Below are 19,492 nucleotides of genomic sequence, written 5' to 3' on the forward strand. Positions count from 1 at the left end.
AGTTCCCTTGGTAGTTTGTTCCAGTGATTAATCACCCTCACGGTTACAATTCTGTGCCTTATTTCTAATTAGAATTTGTCCAGTTATAACTTCCAGCCATTGGTTCTTGTTATGCCTTTCTCCACTATATTAAAGATCCATTTAGTACCGTGTGTTTTCTCCATGAAGGTGTGACAGGTGGGGAATTTTACTGAAATATTTTTATGAACAATCAGCAGGACTTTGTACTGATCCCCTTGGCATCGCTGCTGCTTTGGGGTAAAGAACTGCTTCTCTCGCTGGAATGTGGCCGAACAGGCTAGGTGTCTGAGATGTAGAGCCACTAGGACTGTCTGGGATGGAATCAACCCATATCAATGGAGGACCTTGAAAAGATAATGGGAATCCTCAATGAATGAGCATCAACTCATACACCAAGTTTCTTCCCCCCCACCTCTCTACAAGGAAGAGGAGCAATAGCCCAGAGCTGGAGCACAAAGGGCAAAGGTGTCAGGTGTCTGTGTTAAAGGACTGGGCTGACAGGGACACAGGAACTCACTTGGGACTGAGCGACAAAAAAGGGACAGGGAGAGAGCACAAGTCAATCTGGATCCTCCAGCAGCACCGCTCGGCCGAGCTCCAGCTCTGACCCCTTCTCAAACTTTGCTTCTCTGTGCTGACCTAAGGATTTTCAGACTCTGTAGGCCAGGGGACTAACACATTGTTAGTTGGTGTGGAAAAGGCTGCCTGGTGTCTCTACAGATACTCGCTGAGAGCACTGAGCCCTGAAGGGGTAGAACAAGTCTCCTGCAGGAGTCTAGCTTAGCTGGACTTGCTGCAGGAAGCCATGGAGAAAGCCAGTGATAGCTAATGTTCAAGGCCCAGTTTCTGAGTCATTGAAGCCATGGACTTGCCTCTGTGGAATTGTATGGGTCATGGGGTCCAGCACAATCAAGGGGTCACTCTCAAGGGCCTGGCTGAAGGCCAGGGCACAGACCAGGCCTTGTGAATCCATGACAGAAAGTCACCTCTCACTCTTCTCTTTGCTAAACTGAACAGATCGATCTCCTTCCGTCTCCTACTGTGAGGTGTTTGCTCTAGCCTCCAAATCATCTTTGTGACTTTCTTCTGCAGTGTCTGTGATAGTTTGGGGTACACCTCAAACTAGTGAGAGATTGCTCCACTGCCCCCCTGCCCTCCTGAGTGTGGCTGCTCAGAGCCCCCGGAAACCTGCCTACATCACACAGGCCCCTGCCTGCGAGCAGTTCAGAGCTGAGCTCTCTTGAAAACATGGCCCTAGGCCTCCATAGCCTCCAGCGCCTGCAAGAGGCTGTGTTGATGTGAAGGACAGTGGGGGGCTTCCCACAAGGGCTAACTTCACTGGGGATCACACCACATAGCACCGATGGGAGCTCTGGCTGGTTCTGTACTGTGACAAGGTGAAGTGGCTGTAACCTACCTCAGGCCAGGACAGCAGCCCAAAGAGCAGCTGCACTGGGGAGGAAGTAGGTGAGAACAGGGCTGGCAGGTGAGTCACTCACTGAGCACCTGCATTCAGTGGCAGCCACTGATAGCCTGCCAGTGAGACATAAATCTCCCCACTCCCTGCCAGAAACCTCCTGAGAGCAGCAGCTGCCTCCCCTGCCCTCCCTTGGGGTGAGTGTCTCCCCCCCCCCGCATCCTCAGAATTCAAAGGGCCTCGAGGGCACAGACAGGTGCAATTTACACTCAGAGGGTGAGATTTTCACAACCACAGGGGAGTTAGGATCAATGGGGCTTGTGCTCCTGAATCCCTTAGGAGCTTTAGAAAATCTCCCCCTCCCTGCATCAGTTGCACCCAGTCTGGCCCTAGGTGTTTCCTATCCATCTTTCACCCTCTCACTCTGGAGTGTCCCCTTAGTGAGCTGATGATGAAAACACCTGCACACTCCCAACAGTGCCCCCAGGAAAATTACAACTGGTGATCGGTTCCTACAGCTGTCAGTAAACACAGCAGAACAGCAAACAAACAGGAACCTGGCAGTGGAGAAGTGACTGGGCAGGTGTCTGAATCTGTGCGAGCATTTCTACAGCCACAGCTGAGTTCCCTGTGGGAAAGTGACACTTTATTCCCCAAATCCCAGGAGAGAAGCCCTTTGATAGCAGCAGCTCCTCTGACTAATCAGTGCCAGGAGCCAAGAAATACCAAGGGAGCAATTCAGCTGGGGTTGCAGTGAGTGACCCCCCCTACCAGCAGAGTCCTGTGGAGTCGTTTCTGAGCTGTTCCAATCTCCCAGCTTCGCTAGCCCCCAGAGCCGGGGGGCAGAGACAGGCGGCGGTGGCCTTGGACTTCCTTCCCGCTCCTTGACTTCCAGGGGGTGGGGACAGGCGGCGAGGGCTCTGCCTGCGGCCGCGCCCTGTCTGGCCTGTTCTCCTTAGGAGCGTGGGGCCCCCTCGCTACAAACTGGCACACGAAATTGCAAGCCCATTAGCAAGAATTTTTAATGAATCGGTAAACTCAGGGGTTGTACCGTACTACTGAAGAATTGCTAACATAGTTCATATTTTAAAGAAAGGGAAAAAAAGTGATCTGAGTAACTATAGGCCTGTTAGTTTGACATCTGTAGTATGTAAGGTCTTGGAAAAAATTTTGACGGAGAAAGTAGTTAAGGACATTTAGGTCAATGGTAATTGGGACAAAATACAACATGGTTTTACGAAAGGTAGATCGTGCCAAACCAACCTGATCTCCTTCTTTGAGAAGGTGACAGATTATTTAGACAAAGGAAATGCAGTAGATCTAATTTACCTCAATTTCAGTAAGGCATTTGACACGGTTCCACATGGGGAATTATTAGTTAAATTGGAAAAGATGGGGATCAATATGAAAATTGAAAGGTGGATAAGGAACTGGTAAGGGGGAGACTACAACGGGCCGTACTGAAAGGCGAACTGTCAGGCTGGAAGGAGGTTACTAGTGGAGTTCCTCAGGGATCAGTTTTGGGGCCAATCTTATTTAACCTTTTTATTACTGACCTTGGCACAAAAAGCGGGAATGTGCTAATAAAGTTTGCGGATGACACAAAGCTGGGAGGTATTGCTAACACAGAGAAGGACCAGGATATCATACAGGAAGATCTGGATGACCTAGTAAACTGGAGTAATAGTAACAGGATTAAATTTAATAGTGAAAAGTGCAAGGTCATGCATTTAGGGATTAATAATAAGAATTTTAGTTATAAATTGGGGACACATCAGTTGGAAGCAACAGAGGAGGAGAAGGACCTTGGAGTATTGGTTGATCACAGGATGACTATGAGCTGCCAATATGATATGGCCATTAAAAAAGCTAATGCAGTTTTAGGATGCATCAGGCGAGGCATTTCCAGCAAAAATAAGGAGGTGTTAGTACCGTTATATAAGACACTGGTGAGACCTCGTCTGGAATACTGTGTGCAGTTCTGGTCTTCCATGTTTAAGAAGGATGAATTCAAACTGGAACAGGTTCAGAGACAGGCTACTAGGATGATCCGAGGAACGGAAAACCTGTCTTATGAAAGGAGACTCAAAGAGCTTGGCTTGTTTAGCCTAACCAAAAGAAGGTTGAGGGGGAATATGCTTGCTCTTTATAAATATATCAGAGGGATTAATATTAGGGAGGGAGAGAATTATTTAAGCTTAGTACCAATGTGGACGCAAGAACAAATGGTTATAAACTGGACACTGGGAAGTTTAGACTTGAAATTAGACGAAGATTTCTAACCATTAGAGGGGTGAAGTTCTGGAACAGCCTTCCAAGGGAAGTAGTGGGGGCAAAAGACATATCTGGCTTTAAGATTAAGTGTCATAAACAGATAGTTAAGGGTCAATAGAACAGGAGTACTTCATGTCTCTTTTGACTATAAAGGGTTAACAAGTTCAGTAAGCCTGGCTGTCACCAGACCAGAGGACCAATCAGGGGACAGGATACTTTCAAATCTTCAGGGAGGGAAATTTTTGTGCATGCTGTTAGTTTTCGGTTGTTGTTCTCTCTGGGTTCTGAGAGCGACCAGACGTGCAACCAGGTTTCTCTCCAATCTCTCTGATACAGTCTCTTATATGTCCAGAATAGTAAGTACTAGGTAGATAAGGCGAGTTAGGCTTATGTTTGTTTTCTTTATTTGCAAATGTGTATTTGGCTGGAAGAAGTTCAAATTTGTATTTTGCTGAAAGGATTTTAATTTGTACTTGTATATTTAGCCTGGGAGGGTATTCCCAGTGTCTATAGCTGAAAGACCCTGTAACATATTCCATCTTAAATTTACAAAGATAATTTTTACTGTTCTTCTTTCTTTAATTAAAAGCTTTTCTTGTTTAAGAATCTGATTGTTTTTTTTATTCTGGTGAGACCCCACGGGACTGGGTCTGGATCCACCAGGGAATTGGTGGGGAGAAAGTTTATCTCTGTGTTAGGATTACTTTCTCTCTCAGGGACAGTCTGTGAGGGGGAAAGAGAAGGAGGGAGGAAGGTGAATTTTCCTCTCTGTTTTAAGATTCAAGAAGTTTGAATCACAGTGATCTTCCAGGGTAACCCAGGGAGGGGAAGTCTGGGAGAGGCAACTGTAGTAAGTGAAGGCCCAGTATGAGACCTGAGGCCTGAACTAAAGTAATGGCCAAGACTTTGCTAACATAAAGCAAAGTGAAGCTGTGAGCCAGAGGCAGGCCCTGCTCACAGAAGCTGGCAAGGAAAGGGCTGGTGCTGCAAGAAGATACGTACCTAAAAGGTACTGAACACTAGAGATCAGAACATTCACATACTTGCACATTCCACACAGATAACAAGGAACAGACTGACCCGTCTCAATGACAGGGGCAAAAGGGTAATATGATGGATAGAGTTGTTTTGATCGAGCCAACATGTACAAGGTGAGAGGCGGCACCTTACTACGTAGAGGGGTTGTACCTTGCTGCCTAGAGGGGCTGCACCTCAATACGTCAGGAGTGATGTGTAACTTGTTTGTACCTGTGCATAAAAATGTATCCCTGGGGCGATGTCTTTGTCCGGCCGAGGGGGCAGTGGAAAGTCCCGCCACTGACTGAGCCGAGTCCATTGCCAAGAGGTACTTTCTCGTAGTATGCCCTGTAGAGTAACAATCTGGAGGGAACTGCAATTGTGTCCGAGCGCAATAAACCTGGACGACGTGCCTTCGTACCTTACTAGACTCTGTGGTCATTAGGGGTTCTCTTCGGGTCTGCTGTGTCAGCTATCTGCTCAGAGCTGGGGCAGCACAAGAGGGAACACACGCACGCAGCCGAGTAATACCAACAGAGAGAGAGCAGAGCACCACACCGGTAGCATCTGACAACACACCTCTGACAACAGCAACGGTGAGGGAAAGGATTTATTTTCCTTGTGTTAAGATCCAGAGGGACTGGGTCTTGGGGGTCCCCGGGCAAGGTTTGGGGGGGACCGGAGTGTACCAGGCCCTGGATTTCCTGGTTGGTGGCAGCGCTACAAGTACTAAGCTGGTAATTGAGCTTCGAGGAATTTATGCTGGTACTCCCATCTTTTGGACATTAAGGTTCAGAGTGGGGGTTTATACCATGACACTAAGCTTGATAAGTTTATGGAAGGGATGGTATGATGGGATAGCCTAATTTTGGCAATTAATTTTGGCAATTGATCTTTGATTATCAGCAGGTAAGTATGCCCAGTGGTCTGTGATGGGATGTTAGATGGGATGGGATCTGAGTTACTGCAGAGAATTCTTTCCTGAGTGCTGGCTGGTGAGTCTTGCCCACATGCTCAGGGTTTAGCTGATCACCATATTTGGTGTAGGGAAGGAATTTTCCTCCGGGGCATATTGGCAGAGGCCCTGGAGGTTTTTCGCCTTCTTCTGCAGCATGGGGCATGGGTCACTTGCTGGAGGATTCTCTGCAGCTTGCGGTCTTCAAACCACAATTTGAAGACTTCAATAACTCAGACATAGGTTAGGGGTTTGTTATATAAGTGGATGGGTAGGATTCTGTGACCTGCTTTGGGCAGGAGGTCAGACTAGATGATCATAATGGTCCCTTCTGACATTAAAGTCTGAGAGTCTATGAGTCCCTGTAATTACCTCAGTCCTGTGTAAACAATGGGACCACAGTCTGCTTCAGCAGACGCTAGACTCAGTGGCCAGGTTAATTCTAGTGCCCTGGAATATTCCTCAATCCCAGCCCCACCATACAAACACATACAGGACTCGTGGCTGAAAATGCTCAATAACTCATGCAAAATTAACCCATGACTATTTGAGGGACAAGGTTTGCTGCTATACTCTCCAGGTGGCCCAGCCCCACCCTTTGGGCCTCAGCTCCTGCAATGTTGTTCAGACAGCCTGGCTCAGACACTCCTCTCCTGGGCCCCAGCTGCTCTGCTCTTCTCCAAGACACAGGTCCCAGCAAGCCAGGGAAACAAAAACGCAAAATGGTGCCTGGCTGCATGCAACAAACCTGCTGAATTCTCTGGGATCTTGGAAAAATGCTAAATTCCATCACCGGGGAATGTTGTGATGTTCAGGGTAAAAATGTCCCTGGATGGTGAGCTGAGCTGTTAGAAGTGAGCAAACATTAATAAAATATCACAAAAGCCCATAACAATACATGCTGATAGGAAGAGCTGCAAACAGAGCTGGAGCTACCCCATTGGGTGCCCGAAGCAGGAATAGTGTGTGGGGGGGGGGGTTGGGGGGAGGTGGCCCTGCCCCACCCCTGAGAATTCTAACTGCATTATTTCCACAAATCATGGACCCTGATTTGCTCAGGGCCCTAAGCTACTGCTTAGTCTGCTTATGCCTACTGCTGGCTCTGGTGGGAGACAGGCCGACTGAATCAATCCCAGCAGACAGGCTCCTGGTTTAACTCCAGGACTGTGTTAAGATCATGCCTGGTAAACATGAGAAGTGTGGGATGGGAAATGAATGGACCACAATGGGTGTGTCTGAAATTAGGCCAAGCTGGTGAACATAATACTGAGAGGATGGGCTATTCCACCCACTGCTCCCCCTTGGGGTCCTCTAAAAGAGAATTTGGGGGGAAATTAGCTGCTGGCTGACCGGGAGCCGGGTGAGCCGGAAAGAGAGAGCTTCACCATCATGGCTGCCACCCCACCATCTCGTGGGACCTCAGAATCCACCATTACATGGTTGGGCCTTCATAGTCCTGATCCAGATGGATGCGCTGATCAGACAGAGCCAGGGAGGGACCCAGGTGGCATCACCACCTCCACCGACTCTGACTCCATCCCAGACACCACCTGAGATAAGAGACTTTATCACACACACATACCCCGTATGTCCTTTTCCTTCCCTACCTACCTTTCTCTGTCCTATCCTGCTCTTTTTGCCTTCTGTATATTTTGCAACACAGCTTTAAGCCTGTGGCCGGAAAGATGTAGCTACAAGCAATGCCCTAAGCAGCCCGATGCTGGTAAAAGTTTGCTCTGTCCTCAGAGTGGCTGATCAGACCGTGCTGTGATTCTCCAGCAGCGAGGCTACAAGTCAAAGTCAGAGGGCTTGGCTACACTGAAGAGATGCAGCACTGGTGGTGGGTTTACAGTGCAACTTACTCACTGGCCACACTTGCAAGGCACATACAGCGCTGCATCTCCCTGGCTGCAGCGCTGGCTGTACTCCTGTTCTGCCTGGGGTATAACAATTGCAGTGCTGGTGATGCAGCGCCGCTCCGCCAGTGTGGCCACCAAAAGCGCTGTAATTGGCCTCCAGAGTATTCGGAGGTATCCCAGAATGCCTGTTCAGCCACTCTGCTCATCAGTTCACACTCTACTTCCCTGGCCTCAGGTGACCCGCCCTTTAAATGCCCCGGGAATTTTTAAAATCCCCTTCCTGTTTGCTCAGCTAGCTGTGGAGTGCAATCAGAATCTTTCTCAGTGACCATGCCTTCATGCACCAAACGAGCCCCAGCATGGAGCAATGGCGAGTTGCTGGACCTCATCAGTGTTTGGGGTGAGGAAGCTGTACAGTCACAGCTGCGCTCCAGCCATAGGAATTACGATACCTATGGGCAGATCTCAAGGGCCATGCTGGAAAGGGGCCATGACCGGGACGCGGTGCAGTGCAGGGTTAAAGTGAAGGAGCTGCGGAGTGCCTATTGCAAAAGCCCGTGAGGGAAACCGCCCTCAGGTGCTGCCCTGACCTGCCATTTTTACAAGGAGCTGGAAGCGATACTAGGGGGTGACCCCACTGCCAATCCGACGACCACGATGGACACTTCAGAGCGGGGGGGGGGGGAGTGGAGGGGAGGGGGAGGGGGAGAGGAAACCGAGAGTCCCAGGAGGCATGCAGCCAGGAGCTCTTCTCAAGCCAGGAGGAAGGTAGCTAGTCGCAGGAGCCGGTACTTGGTGAAGGACAAGCAGAGGAGTGGGTTCCCGGTAAGCGGCTTTTATTTTCAGGATGGAAATGTTTCGGGAGAGGAGGGGGGGGGTTAAGGCTGCATGCATGCATGCCTGGAAGTGGAATAGCCCATTCATGTGGTCTATCATGTCGCGGTAATCGGCCTCGGTAATCTCTTCACAAGTTTCAGCCAGAGCATGGGCAATGCACTTGCGCAAGTTTATAGGGAGAGCCACTGTGGTCCTTATCCCAGTCAGGCTAACGCGTCCGCATCACTGTGCCGTGAGGGGTGGGGGGACCATTGTTGCACACAGGCAAGCTGCATAGGGGGCAGGGCGGAATCCGCATTGCTGTAGAAGACCCTCCCGCTCTTCCCAGGTGACCCACAGCAGCGAGATATCTTCCAGGATTAACTCCTGTGGAAAATGTTGGGAAACTGTTCAGTGTAGATGCCCCCTGCAGCAGTTTGCTTTCCCCAACGCACATAAACCCCTGCACATCTCTGAAGCAATCAGTCCCCCTTACTCACCATTTCCTGGCTCATGTGGGTTATGTGTGCTCTGTTTGGTATGGGAAAAGTATGCTAAAGTGAAGAATGTAAACTCCTTCACTGTGTGGGAATAACTATCTGGGTGAGATTATAAACAATGCTGCCTCTGTTAACTGTTGCCATTTTTGCCTTTCGAAAAGTGTCCTTGACTACTCGACTGCCCATATCATCGACTGCTCAGAGGCTACAAAACCTCAGGAAGAAGCCGCGAAAAAGCAGAGAAGACATGCTGAAAGCAGTTATGGATCACTCTGCCAGAGAGAGTAAAAAACTGCGGGACTGGAGGAAAAGGGAAAGCAGGCTCCGCCAGATAAACGCAGTGGCTAAGAAGAAAAGCACAAAGCAGCTGATAAGCATCCTGGTGTGCCAAGCAGACTCTATCCAGTCACTCGTAGCCATGAAAGCAGAGCACTACCATGCCGCCCCCCCCCCCCAAGCTCTTTCCCTTGTGCCCCAATGTCAGCTCCAAACCCTCTTCCCCCGCATCCAGGTTCTTACCACCACCAACTGCCCCCAACACCTGTAGGTTCACCAACCAGCCCTGAGAACTACAACCCTTACCCTCTGCACTCAACCCCCATCACCATGCAGTATAGGCATCCTGAAGTGAAGCAGTCATTGCACAGCACTCCAGACAGGACATATTCAAAACTGTGACTGTACAGTTCACCACCCCACCCCCCTGCCCTTTTAGGTTCCCAAAGTGTTGTGTGTCTGTCAAGAAAGTTATTTTCTTTTCAATAAATGAATTTTTGGCTTTGAAACAGTCTTTATTATTGCAGAAAGTGAAAGATACCTTAGCCCAGGAAAGAAACAGGCACTGCAAATCATTTTAGGAAAAACAGTTCCTACTAACATTGTAACCACTGCATTTTACTCCCGTGCAAGGCACCAAACATTACTGTTGGTTTTCAGCCTCAGATTCCCCCCTCAAGGCATCCCTAATCCTTGTAGCCCTGTGCTGGGCCTCTCTAGTAGCCCTGCTCTCTGGCTGTGCAAATTCAGCCTCCAGGTGTTGAACCTCGGAGGTCCATTCCTGACTGAATGTTTCACCCTTCCCTTCACAAATATTATGGAGGGTACAGCACGCGGATATAACTGCAGGGATGCTGCTTTCCCCCAAGTCTAGCTTCCCATACAGAGATCTCCAGCACCCTTTTAAACGGCCAAAAGCACACTCCACAGTCATTCGGCACCGGCTCAGCTTGTAGTTGAACTGGTCCTTGCTCCTGTCAAGCTTCCCTGTATATGGTTTCATGAGCCAAGGCATTAATGGGTAAGCGGGGTCTCCAAGGATCACAATGGGGATTTCGATGTCCCCTACTGTGATCTTCCGGTCTGGGAAAAAAGTCCCAGCCTGCATCTTCCTGAACAGGCCACTGTTCCGAAAGATGCATGCATCATGCACCTTTTCAGGCCAGACTGTGTTAATGTCAATGAAACGCCCACTATGATCCACAAGCGTCTGGAGAACTATAGAGAAATACCCCTTCTGATTAATGTACTCGGATGCTAGGTGGGGTGGTGCCCAGAATAGGAACATGCATCCCATCTATCGCGCCTCCACAGTTAGGGAAACCCATTTGTGCAAAGCCATCCAGAATGTCCTGCACGTTCCCCAGAGTCACTGTTCTTTTTAGCAGGATGCGATTAATGGCCCTGCAAACTTGCATCAACATGATTCCAACGATCGACTTTCCCACTCCAAACTGGTTCGCGACCGATCAGTAGCTGTCTGGAGTTGCCAGCTTCCAGATTGCAATAGCCACCCACTTCTCCACTGGCAGGGCAGCTCTCAATCTTGTGTCCTTGAGCCGCAATGTGGGGGCGAGCTCCTCACACAGTCCCATGAAAGTGGCTTTTCTCATCCGAAAGTTCTGCAGCCACTGCTCGTCATCCCAGACTTTCATGATGATGTGATCCCACCACTCAGTGCTTGTTTCCCGAGCCCACAAGTGGCGTTCCACGGTGCTGAGCATTTCCGTGAATGCCACAAGCAATTTCGTGTCGTACGCGTCACGCGACTCAATATCATCGTCCGACTCCTCACTGTCACTTTGGAGCTGAAGGAATAGCTCAACTACCAAAAGTGATGTGCTGGCGACACTCATCAGCAAAATCCTCAGCAGCTCGGGCTCCATTTCCCGCAGAAATCGCGCTGCACAGAAACCGTTGGGAGATTCACAATGGTGCCAAACGTGGACAGAAAAACAGTGACTGCTGGGATGTGAAGCGATGCACCTTGGGGTGTTGGGACAGGAAGCGGAATGACCCGCTTCCGTCCCCTTCCCACAACCCACGGCGCCAAAATGGGACGAAGTGCTCTGTGGGATAGCTGCCCATAATGCACCACTCCCAACACCGCTGCAAATGTGGCCACACTGCAGCGCTAGTAGCTCTCAGTGTGGCCACACTGCAGCGCTTTCCCTGCACAGCTGTACGAAGACAGCTGTAACTCCCAGCGCTGTACAGCTGTAAGTGTAGCCATACCCAGACTTACAGACAGAAGGTTCAGTTCCTCTCTGCTGTTTTTTTCCCTCTCCTCGTGGGCTTGTCTTGTTTGGTCATCTAGAAAATGGGATTGGACTTTCACAGAAGTAATGGCAGGTCCAGCCCATCTCAACTAACTTCTTCCCTTTTACTCAAAAGAACAGCTATTACCATTTGTAATTTTCCCTCCTTTGATATTCACCCCTTCTTGTTAACTGTTGAGAATAGGCCACTTCCACCTTAATTGAATTGGCCTCTTTAGCACTGACCCCCTCACTTGGTAAGGCAGCTCCCATCTTTTCATGTGCTGTAATATTTATTCTGCTTACTATATTTTTCACTCCATGCATCTGAGAAGTAGGTTTTAGCCCACAAAAGCTTGTGCCCAAATACATTTGTTAGTCTCTAAGGTGCCACAAGGATTCCCTGTTGCTTTTGCTGATACAGACTAACATGGCCATCACTCAGAAACCATAAAGACTGACATACAGGGGGGTGCTTCCTTCTAAAATCTCTCTGCAGCTAATGGAAACAAGGCATGTTATTAAAATGAGAGCCTGACTCAATACTTTAAATTTCAAATGTTTTAACCGTTTGTCCTTCTTTTCTGTATCTTTAATAAAGGGTTGAAGGGATGTTTCATGGTGTGTTTGCCATGGGACTTGGCAGGCTGAGGTCTCTGAAAACCAAACCCCAAACTTTGTTTAAAAGTGCTTAATATTAGAAAGTCACAGGGTCATGTTAACACCTTTGGTTCTTTGGGTCCATTGATTCCAGCCATATTAATACAACATATAATATACCATACCATCATAAGCTCCATGAGGCCTTGACTCAGATGCCTGGTGCAGTTCTCTCTTTTCAGAGCTGCTGTTTTAGGCTGTCTGCAGATTCAGGCAGTCATTGCCTGTTCTCATTTTCAAAGTTATCTCTGTAACCATAAAGCTAGAAACTTAGGCTGAGGTTTCACAGCCACCTGGGGGATGGTATGATGACGTTGCCTACAGTGCCATATGTCCCATTGGCGACCGTAGCAAATATCTCCAATGACCAGAGATGGGATATAAGACGGGGAGGGCTCTGAGTTGCTACAGAGAATTCTTTCCCAGGTGTCTGATTGGTGGGTCTTGCTGACATGCTCAGAGTCTAAGTGATCACCATTTTGGGAGTCAGGAAGGAATATTAAATCAGATTGGCAGAGACTCTGCTGGGTTTTTGTTTTTTTTTCCCTCTGCACAATGGGGCACGGGTCACTTTCTGATTTAAACTAGAGTAAATAGTGGATTCTCTATTGCTTAAAGTCTTTAAATCATGACTTGAGAACATTAGTAACTCAGCCAGACATCACCCTTGTTATCATTGTCCTGTGCTATTACTGATCAACTGTACCAGTGTCCCAGCAGTGAAAATAACAGAACACCCCTGGCCACCACATACAGCCCCCAGATAAAACCTCTCCAGCACATCATCAGCGATCTACAACTTATCCTGGAAAATGATCCCTCACTCTCACAGACCTTGGCAGGTAGGCTAGTCCTCTCTTACAGACAGATCCCCAATCTGAACCAAATACCACCAGCAACTACACACCACACCATAGAAACACTAACCCAGGAATCAATCCTTTGTTGCCTACTCTGTCCCCATATCTAGCCTAGCAACACCATCAGAGGACCCAACCACATGAGCCACACCATCAGGGACTCATTTACCTGCACATCTGTCATAGTATCTTTCCGCAATCTGAACCTTAGAGTCCAAAAAATTGAGGTACCAGCATGAATTTCTCTAAGCTGAATTACCAGCTTAGATCTGATACACTGCCACCACCCAAAAATATATAGTGTTTTAGGGCACTCTGGTCCCCCCAAAAACCTTCCCTGGGGACCCCAAGACCCAAATTCCTTGAGTCTTACAACACAGGGGAATAAACCATTTCCCTCCCCTTCTCCTTTCTTCCTCCCAGATCTTTCCCGCCCTGGGTACACTAGGAGATCACCGTGATTCAAACTCCTTGAATCACAACACAGAGAAATCAGGTTGGTTCCTCACCCTCTTCTCTCCCCGTTCCCTGGCGTTCCCTCCCTGGGTTATCCTGGAGAGATAATCAGATTCAAGCTCCATGAATCTAAAACAAAGGGATTCCACCCTTCTCCCCTCCCTGTTAAGTACAGACTCAATTCTCTTGATTCTCAACCAGGGGGAAAAAATCAGACAGATCTTAAAAGCAAAACTTATAATAAAAAGAAAGAAAAAAGTAAAAGTTATCTCTGCAATTTTAGATGGTAAAAGTTACAGGGTCTTTCAGCTTATAGACACTAGAAAGAAGCCTCCCCCCAGCAAAAATACAATTTAAAATACTTCCAGCAAACTACACCTTTGCAAATACAGAAAACAATCACAAGACTATAACTGCCTTTCTTACTAAATACTCACTATTCTGAATATATAAAAGACTGTATCAGGGAGATTGGCAAGAAACCTGGTTGCACATTTAGTCCCTTTCAGGACCCAGAGAGAACAAAGCCGAACCCAAAAAACACAAACAAAGGCTTCCCTCCACCGCGATTTGAAAGTATCTAGTTTCCTGATTGGTCCTCTGGTCAGGTGTTTGGTTCCCTGTTTGTTAACCCTTTACAGGTAAAAGAGACATTAACCCTTAACTATCTGTTTATGACAACATCTACTAATGTGATATATTCCATCATATGACAGCAATGCCCCTCTGCCATGCACATTGGCCAAACCGGACAGTTTCTCCGTAAAAGAATAAGTGGACACAAATTGAACATCAGGAATGGTAACATACAAAAACCAGTAGGAGAACATTTCAATCTCCCTGGACATTCTAAAACAGATTTAAAAATAACCAAACGAACAAAAAAAAAACCCTTGAAAAACAGACTTCAAAGAGAAACTGCAGAACTAAAATTCATTTGCAAATTTAACACCTTTAATTTGGGCTTGAATAGCAACTGGGAGTGACTGGCTCACTACAAAAGCAACTTTCCCACTCTTGGTATTGACACCTCCGCATCAATTATTGGGAATGGACTACATCCATCCTGATTGAAATGGCCTTGTCAACACTAGTTCTCCACTTGTGAGGTAACTCCCTTCTCTTCATGTGTCAGTATAATAATGCCTGCACCTGTAATTTTCACTCCATGCATCTGAAGAAGTGGGTTTTTTACCCATAGAAGCTTATGCCCAAATAAATCTGTTAGTCTTCAAGGTGCCACCGGACTCCTCATTTTTTTGTGTGGATACAGACTAACACGGCTACCCCGATACTTGATTCAATGTATAGCTTTTTAAACGTCGTTTGAATATTCTGCAGCTCATACTAGTGCTAGTTGGAGTATAAGGCCTCTGCAGTGTGTATTAGAGAGGTTAGAGTTACACTTTTCTCTGAGCAAAGCTTGTATTCCACTATGTCTTCCAGAGAAGTTTGCAGCTCCATCAAATGCACAAGCCGCCATCTGTTTGGGGTTCAATCGACAAGCATTTAACTCTTCTAAATTGTGAGTTGTCAGAGATGCAGCCAACATAGGCAGCAAGTTATATGGGCCCGTGGTTCCCATGCTCCACCAATATTCCTGAAGGTGGGCCCAGATCCAATAATGTTTGGGCCCCAGGCCCCATGCTTTGGGGGTCCCAGTACCATGGGTCAGCAATGTGGGGCACTCTCACTTCGGGGGCAGCTCGGAGTTGCTCTGTGCTGAGGGGAGGCCTCAGCGCTGACCCGACTCACAGCCCATCGGCCGGGAACCCCAGCCAATGGGAGTTGCAGTGGGCGATGCCAGAGCTGCCTGGCTGCCTCCACAGCAGAGAGTGGGAGGGAGCCACAGGCAGAGCGAGCAGCAGGAGCGTGTCACTGTCAGACAGACACAGCCGGTGAGCCAGGTGGGTTGTGGGGACAGATGGAGCCATGGGCAGGGGAAAGGAGCAGCGATGGGCATCCCAGGGCTGGCATAAAATGCTCAGTACAGAGGGGGGCTTCCTGAGGGGGCTATAGCAACAGCCCCTGCAGAGCAGACCTGGGCTGTGGTTGGCTCCATCCATCATTCCCCCCTGCCCCACAGAGACCCACACAACCCTCTGCCCCTCCAAGAGACCCCCAATGACCCTGTGCCTGTCAACCCTCTCCAGAGAGCCCCCCTTTGTGCCAAACAACTCCCCTCCCCTACTCCAGAGCTCCCTACAATCTCCCCCTTTGCCTTTGCCCCCACCTCACCCCAGCCCAGCCCATTCCATGGGCTGGGAGGCTCCTAGTCTATTGATCAGCATGGCCAGTGGGAGCTGCACCTGTGGCAGTGCCTGCTTGCAGATGCAGACATGCCTGGCTGTGCCTCCACAGTACTGGGAGGGGGAGCCACAGGTGAGCAAGCCCCGGTCATCATCATCACAGGCCCAGCAATTCTCTGGATATTTAATTTCACTGAGACAAGTAATTCAGTCTACTCTTTTTTTCCAGACAGTTTGTGGCTTCTCCTGTAAGAAAACTTACAATGTCTTTGCCAAGAAGTCCAGTTATAGTTTTTTCAGTTGAGACGTAGATTTTCTGATTGTTCATAAGCTCATTTATTTTGTTAACTCGGTTTCATAGGCAATTTAAAAAGTCACTTGAATGTACCTGGTTTTTTCCATTGGTCCAAAACCAGATGGAAGATGTGCAGATTTTTATTTCTGTGGGCCAAACCACCCTGTGTAGAAATGTTAAGGTCAGAGCCAGAAAAGCTCTGCAAGGGTAAGGGTCCCTTCAGGAAATTGTCCTCAAGTCATTCATTCTTCTGGGCATTCATTCTACTGTTCCCTCCTATAGTGATAGTGATCCGTGTTTCCACCCACAAGGGAGAGACAGAAGACTAGGTCAACCCTGCAGTGACTCTGCCTCTACTCTTGTTCTCTGTCTGCTCCCTCTACCAGCTCCTTTGGTCTCCATAGGATTGCCTCTACTATTATTCCCTCTGGGTCTTCTCTCTCTGGAGCTTCTCATGAAGTAAAGTCTGTCATTACAGGTTCTTATCTCTGTAATGTATTTCATTTTGATGTATTTATTAAGTGTTAGTTAATGCACTATGGGAGTCCCCCTTCAGCCCTCTGTATAAGATGATCCTGTTCTTTCAATATGTTTTGCCTACAGGGTTTTCTGCAGCCCTAGTCCCTGTGCCTTTGGGTTCCCTATTTATGTGATTTGCAAGAAGTGTTATTATTACTCAAGGTACCAAATATGTTTAAATGATATAAGTGCCTTGTAAAAGCCCAAAGCAAGCTCATTTTCATTTCTCATATCATCTCATATACAGTATACACACATTTGTTATTAATTATGAGTTGAAATTATTATTTATTATTATTATTATTATTAGCTAGGTTACTGTTTGGGGGGGTTAGTGTGGCAAAATGTGTGCTATTTTATGGGTTGAATGATTGAATGACATCATACCTCCCGCCCCCATTGTTCCTCACTAAGTCTGGGGGGGTGTAGGGAAGGCTTGGTCTCACTGAATAAAGTCTCCTGCTGCAGCAGCTCAGTAGGTTACATCAAAGAGAAGCTGCAGTGACTAGGCATTGGGATGCCTGTGCCTTTAGGAACCCAGCCCCGGAAAGCCGATGCTGAGAGGTTTTGTCTGTGAGAGGGGAAATAAAAAACCCCTCTGCTCCACCCATCCCTCTGCCCCTGCCAGGGCTGGCTTTAGGCCAATTCAACCAATTCCCCTGAATCGGGCCCTGCCCCTAAGAGGGCCCCGCACCCAAGCCCCAGTACGGCGTACTGGCAAGAGCCGGTGCGCTGTACCGGGATGGCCTGGCTTTCCCAGGAGGCAATTTAAAGGGTCTGGGGCTCCCAGCAGGGGCTGGAGCCCCAGGCCCTTTAAATTGCCACCAGAGCCCCACTGCTGGACCCCTGGGGTAGGGCTGCGGGGCTCTGGGGGATATTTAAAAAGTTCAGTGCTCCTGTTGTTTCTACCGCCCCAGCCCTTTAAATAGCCGCTGGAGCCCCACCACTTCCCCAGGGCTCCCTCAGCTATTTAAAGGGCTGGGGTGGTAGAAGCAGGGGAGCCCCAGGCCCTTTAAATAGCCCCCAGAGCCCTGGAGTAGTAGGGGGGAGGCTCCAGCTGCCTCTGCCGCCCCGGTCCTTTAAATAGCCCCCGAGCCCCAAGCTGCTGCTGCTACCCTGGTGGGGGAGGGAGGAGGAGCGGGCACTCACCATACAGGGTGGACTGTACTCCCTGTACCTGCACCCCCTGCCCGCACCAGTCCCGCACCCCCTGCCCTGCCTGCACCAGTTCCTGTCTGCAGCCAGCCCTGCACCCCCTGCCCGCAGCCGGCCCGCACCAGCCTCTGCCTGCAGCCAGCCCTGCACCCCTGCCCTGCCTCCAGCCCCACACCAATCCCTGTCTCCAGTCAGCCCTTGCTCTGCCTCCGGCCAGCCCCATGTCCACTGGTGCCTGCAGTTCCCAGGGCAGTAACCCTGCACACCTGCTTCAATGAGGGGGCAAGGGAGCAGCTGGGACCCACACGTGTGCACACCCTAGGGTGATCAGACAGCAAGTGTTAAAAATTGGGACAGGGGGTAGGGGGTAATAAGATTCTATGTAAGAAAAAGACCCAAAAATCGGGACTGTCCCTATAAAATTGGGATATCTGGTCACCTAGCACACCCCCAGGAAACGGCGGGGAGCCACACATGTGAAACGGAGCTCATTTCTAGTTCAGGCCCATCTTTTTAAAAAAGAACTTTAGGTAGGGTTAACATACATCTGTATTTTCCTGGACATGTCAGGCTTTTTGGTTCTTAAATCGCCATCCGGGAGGAAAATACGGACGTATAGTAACCCTATTGGTACAAAAAATACATACTGTGGCACATCCCTTAAATCAGAACTTTTTATAGGGAACTGGTTGCTAAGAAATGAAAGGCTTTTTTTTACATGTTTTTGTTTTTTAAGTCATCCCTGCTGGGGCCCCACCAAAAATATTCGAATTGGGCCCTGCACTTCCTAAAGCCGGCCCTGGCCCCTGCCTGTGCCGGGGTTTTACCCTCTGTCACCTTCTGGCAGCGCCTCACCCCTGGACTTAACTCCGGCTCCTTCCGCCCCCATCCCTGATTTTGCCCTTCAGCCCCTCTCCTAACCCTGCTTTTAGCTGCTTGACCTCCCTGACCAGTCAATTTTCGCCCCCTGCTCAGACCCTGGCCACCCCCCTGCTCCGATTCACCCCCTTTGCCCCCTTTTAACCCTTGTAAAAAGCCACAAGCAGAATCTTATCCCTAGTAAGGGCCAGGTGAAGGGCAGTGGCTTCAGCAGATGTTACTGAGCATGCTCAGTTTCTGTGTGACTACTGAGTGCACCTAATTAGCAAATTCCTACAGAGCGCAGGAAAAGCTGAAAGGTTTCACTCCAAACATTCGATTTTTCCTTTTATCGCTAACAACTAAAACAGCCCCCAGGCCTGGCGCCCCCCAGCCTGGCACCCAGGCAGTCGCCTTGGCTACGTGCCCCTAAATCCGGCCCTGGTCCCCATGTCACTTATCGAGGCTGCAGCACCAGTTCCCATGGAGCGGGAGGGTTTGAGACCCGACCAGTCACCGTTACTTGTCTTACACTGGTAGCTGAATTGACGGGGCCAAGCCCCACTCCCTGCCTGGGCCTTCCACACGCTTCAAATCTGAAAGTTCAGAAGTAGGGGAGGTGAAAGTAACAGTCCGTTGGTTGGGGCAGAGCAAAATCCACTTAAAGTAGCAGCACCCCCCAGGGCCCGAGGTGGTGGGGAGGGGCCTGGCAGGGGCAGTTTGCTGGGTGAGCCAGTGCAGGGGTGTCAATGCCCCCTCAAGCTTCTGTTCCTGCCGCCCAGGGATCGCTGGGTTCTCAGTAATTCCCCTGCCAGAGCCCTGTCCGACTGGGCACATAACGCAGCAGTAGCAAAAAGCACCAGTCAGTTCCCCCCCCCCCCCCCCGCCATGCCACCTCTCTGGGTGGAGGCAGAATGAGGAAGGTGGAAGGGGAGGGGGAATGCTGCCAGGTGAGGGGAACTGAAATCCGGAGTGGCTGAGTGGGAAAGGCGGGGCATGGGGAGGGGGGAAGCAACAGCTGATCAATGGGGGCGGGGGGGGGGTCAG

The 19,492-nt window shown here is 49.2% G+C and overlaps 1 protein-coding gene across 1 annotated transcript in view; it reads left to right on the forward strand.

Moving 5' to 3' along the window:
* Nucleotides 1-19,492, forward strand: part of LOC127033316 (E3 ubiquitin-protein ligase TRIM39-like) — a 227,224-nt gene that overhangs the window by 104,453 nt on the left and 103,279 nt on the right. The window lies entirely within an intron of this gene.

Source organism: Gopherus flavomarginatus, chromosome 12 (genome assembly GCF_025201925.1).
Source record: "Gopherus flavomarginatus isolate rGopFla2 chromosome 12, rGopFla2.mat.asm, whole genome shotgun sequence".
Classification (NCBI taxonomy): Eukaryota; Metazoa; Chordata; order Testudines; family Testudinidae; genus Gopherus; species Gopherus flavomarginatus.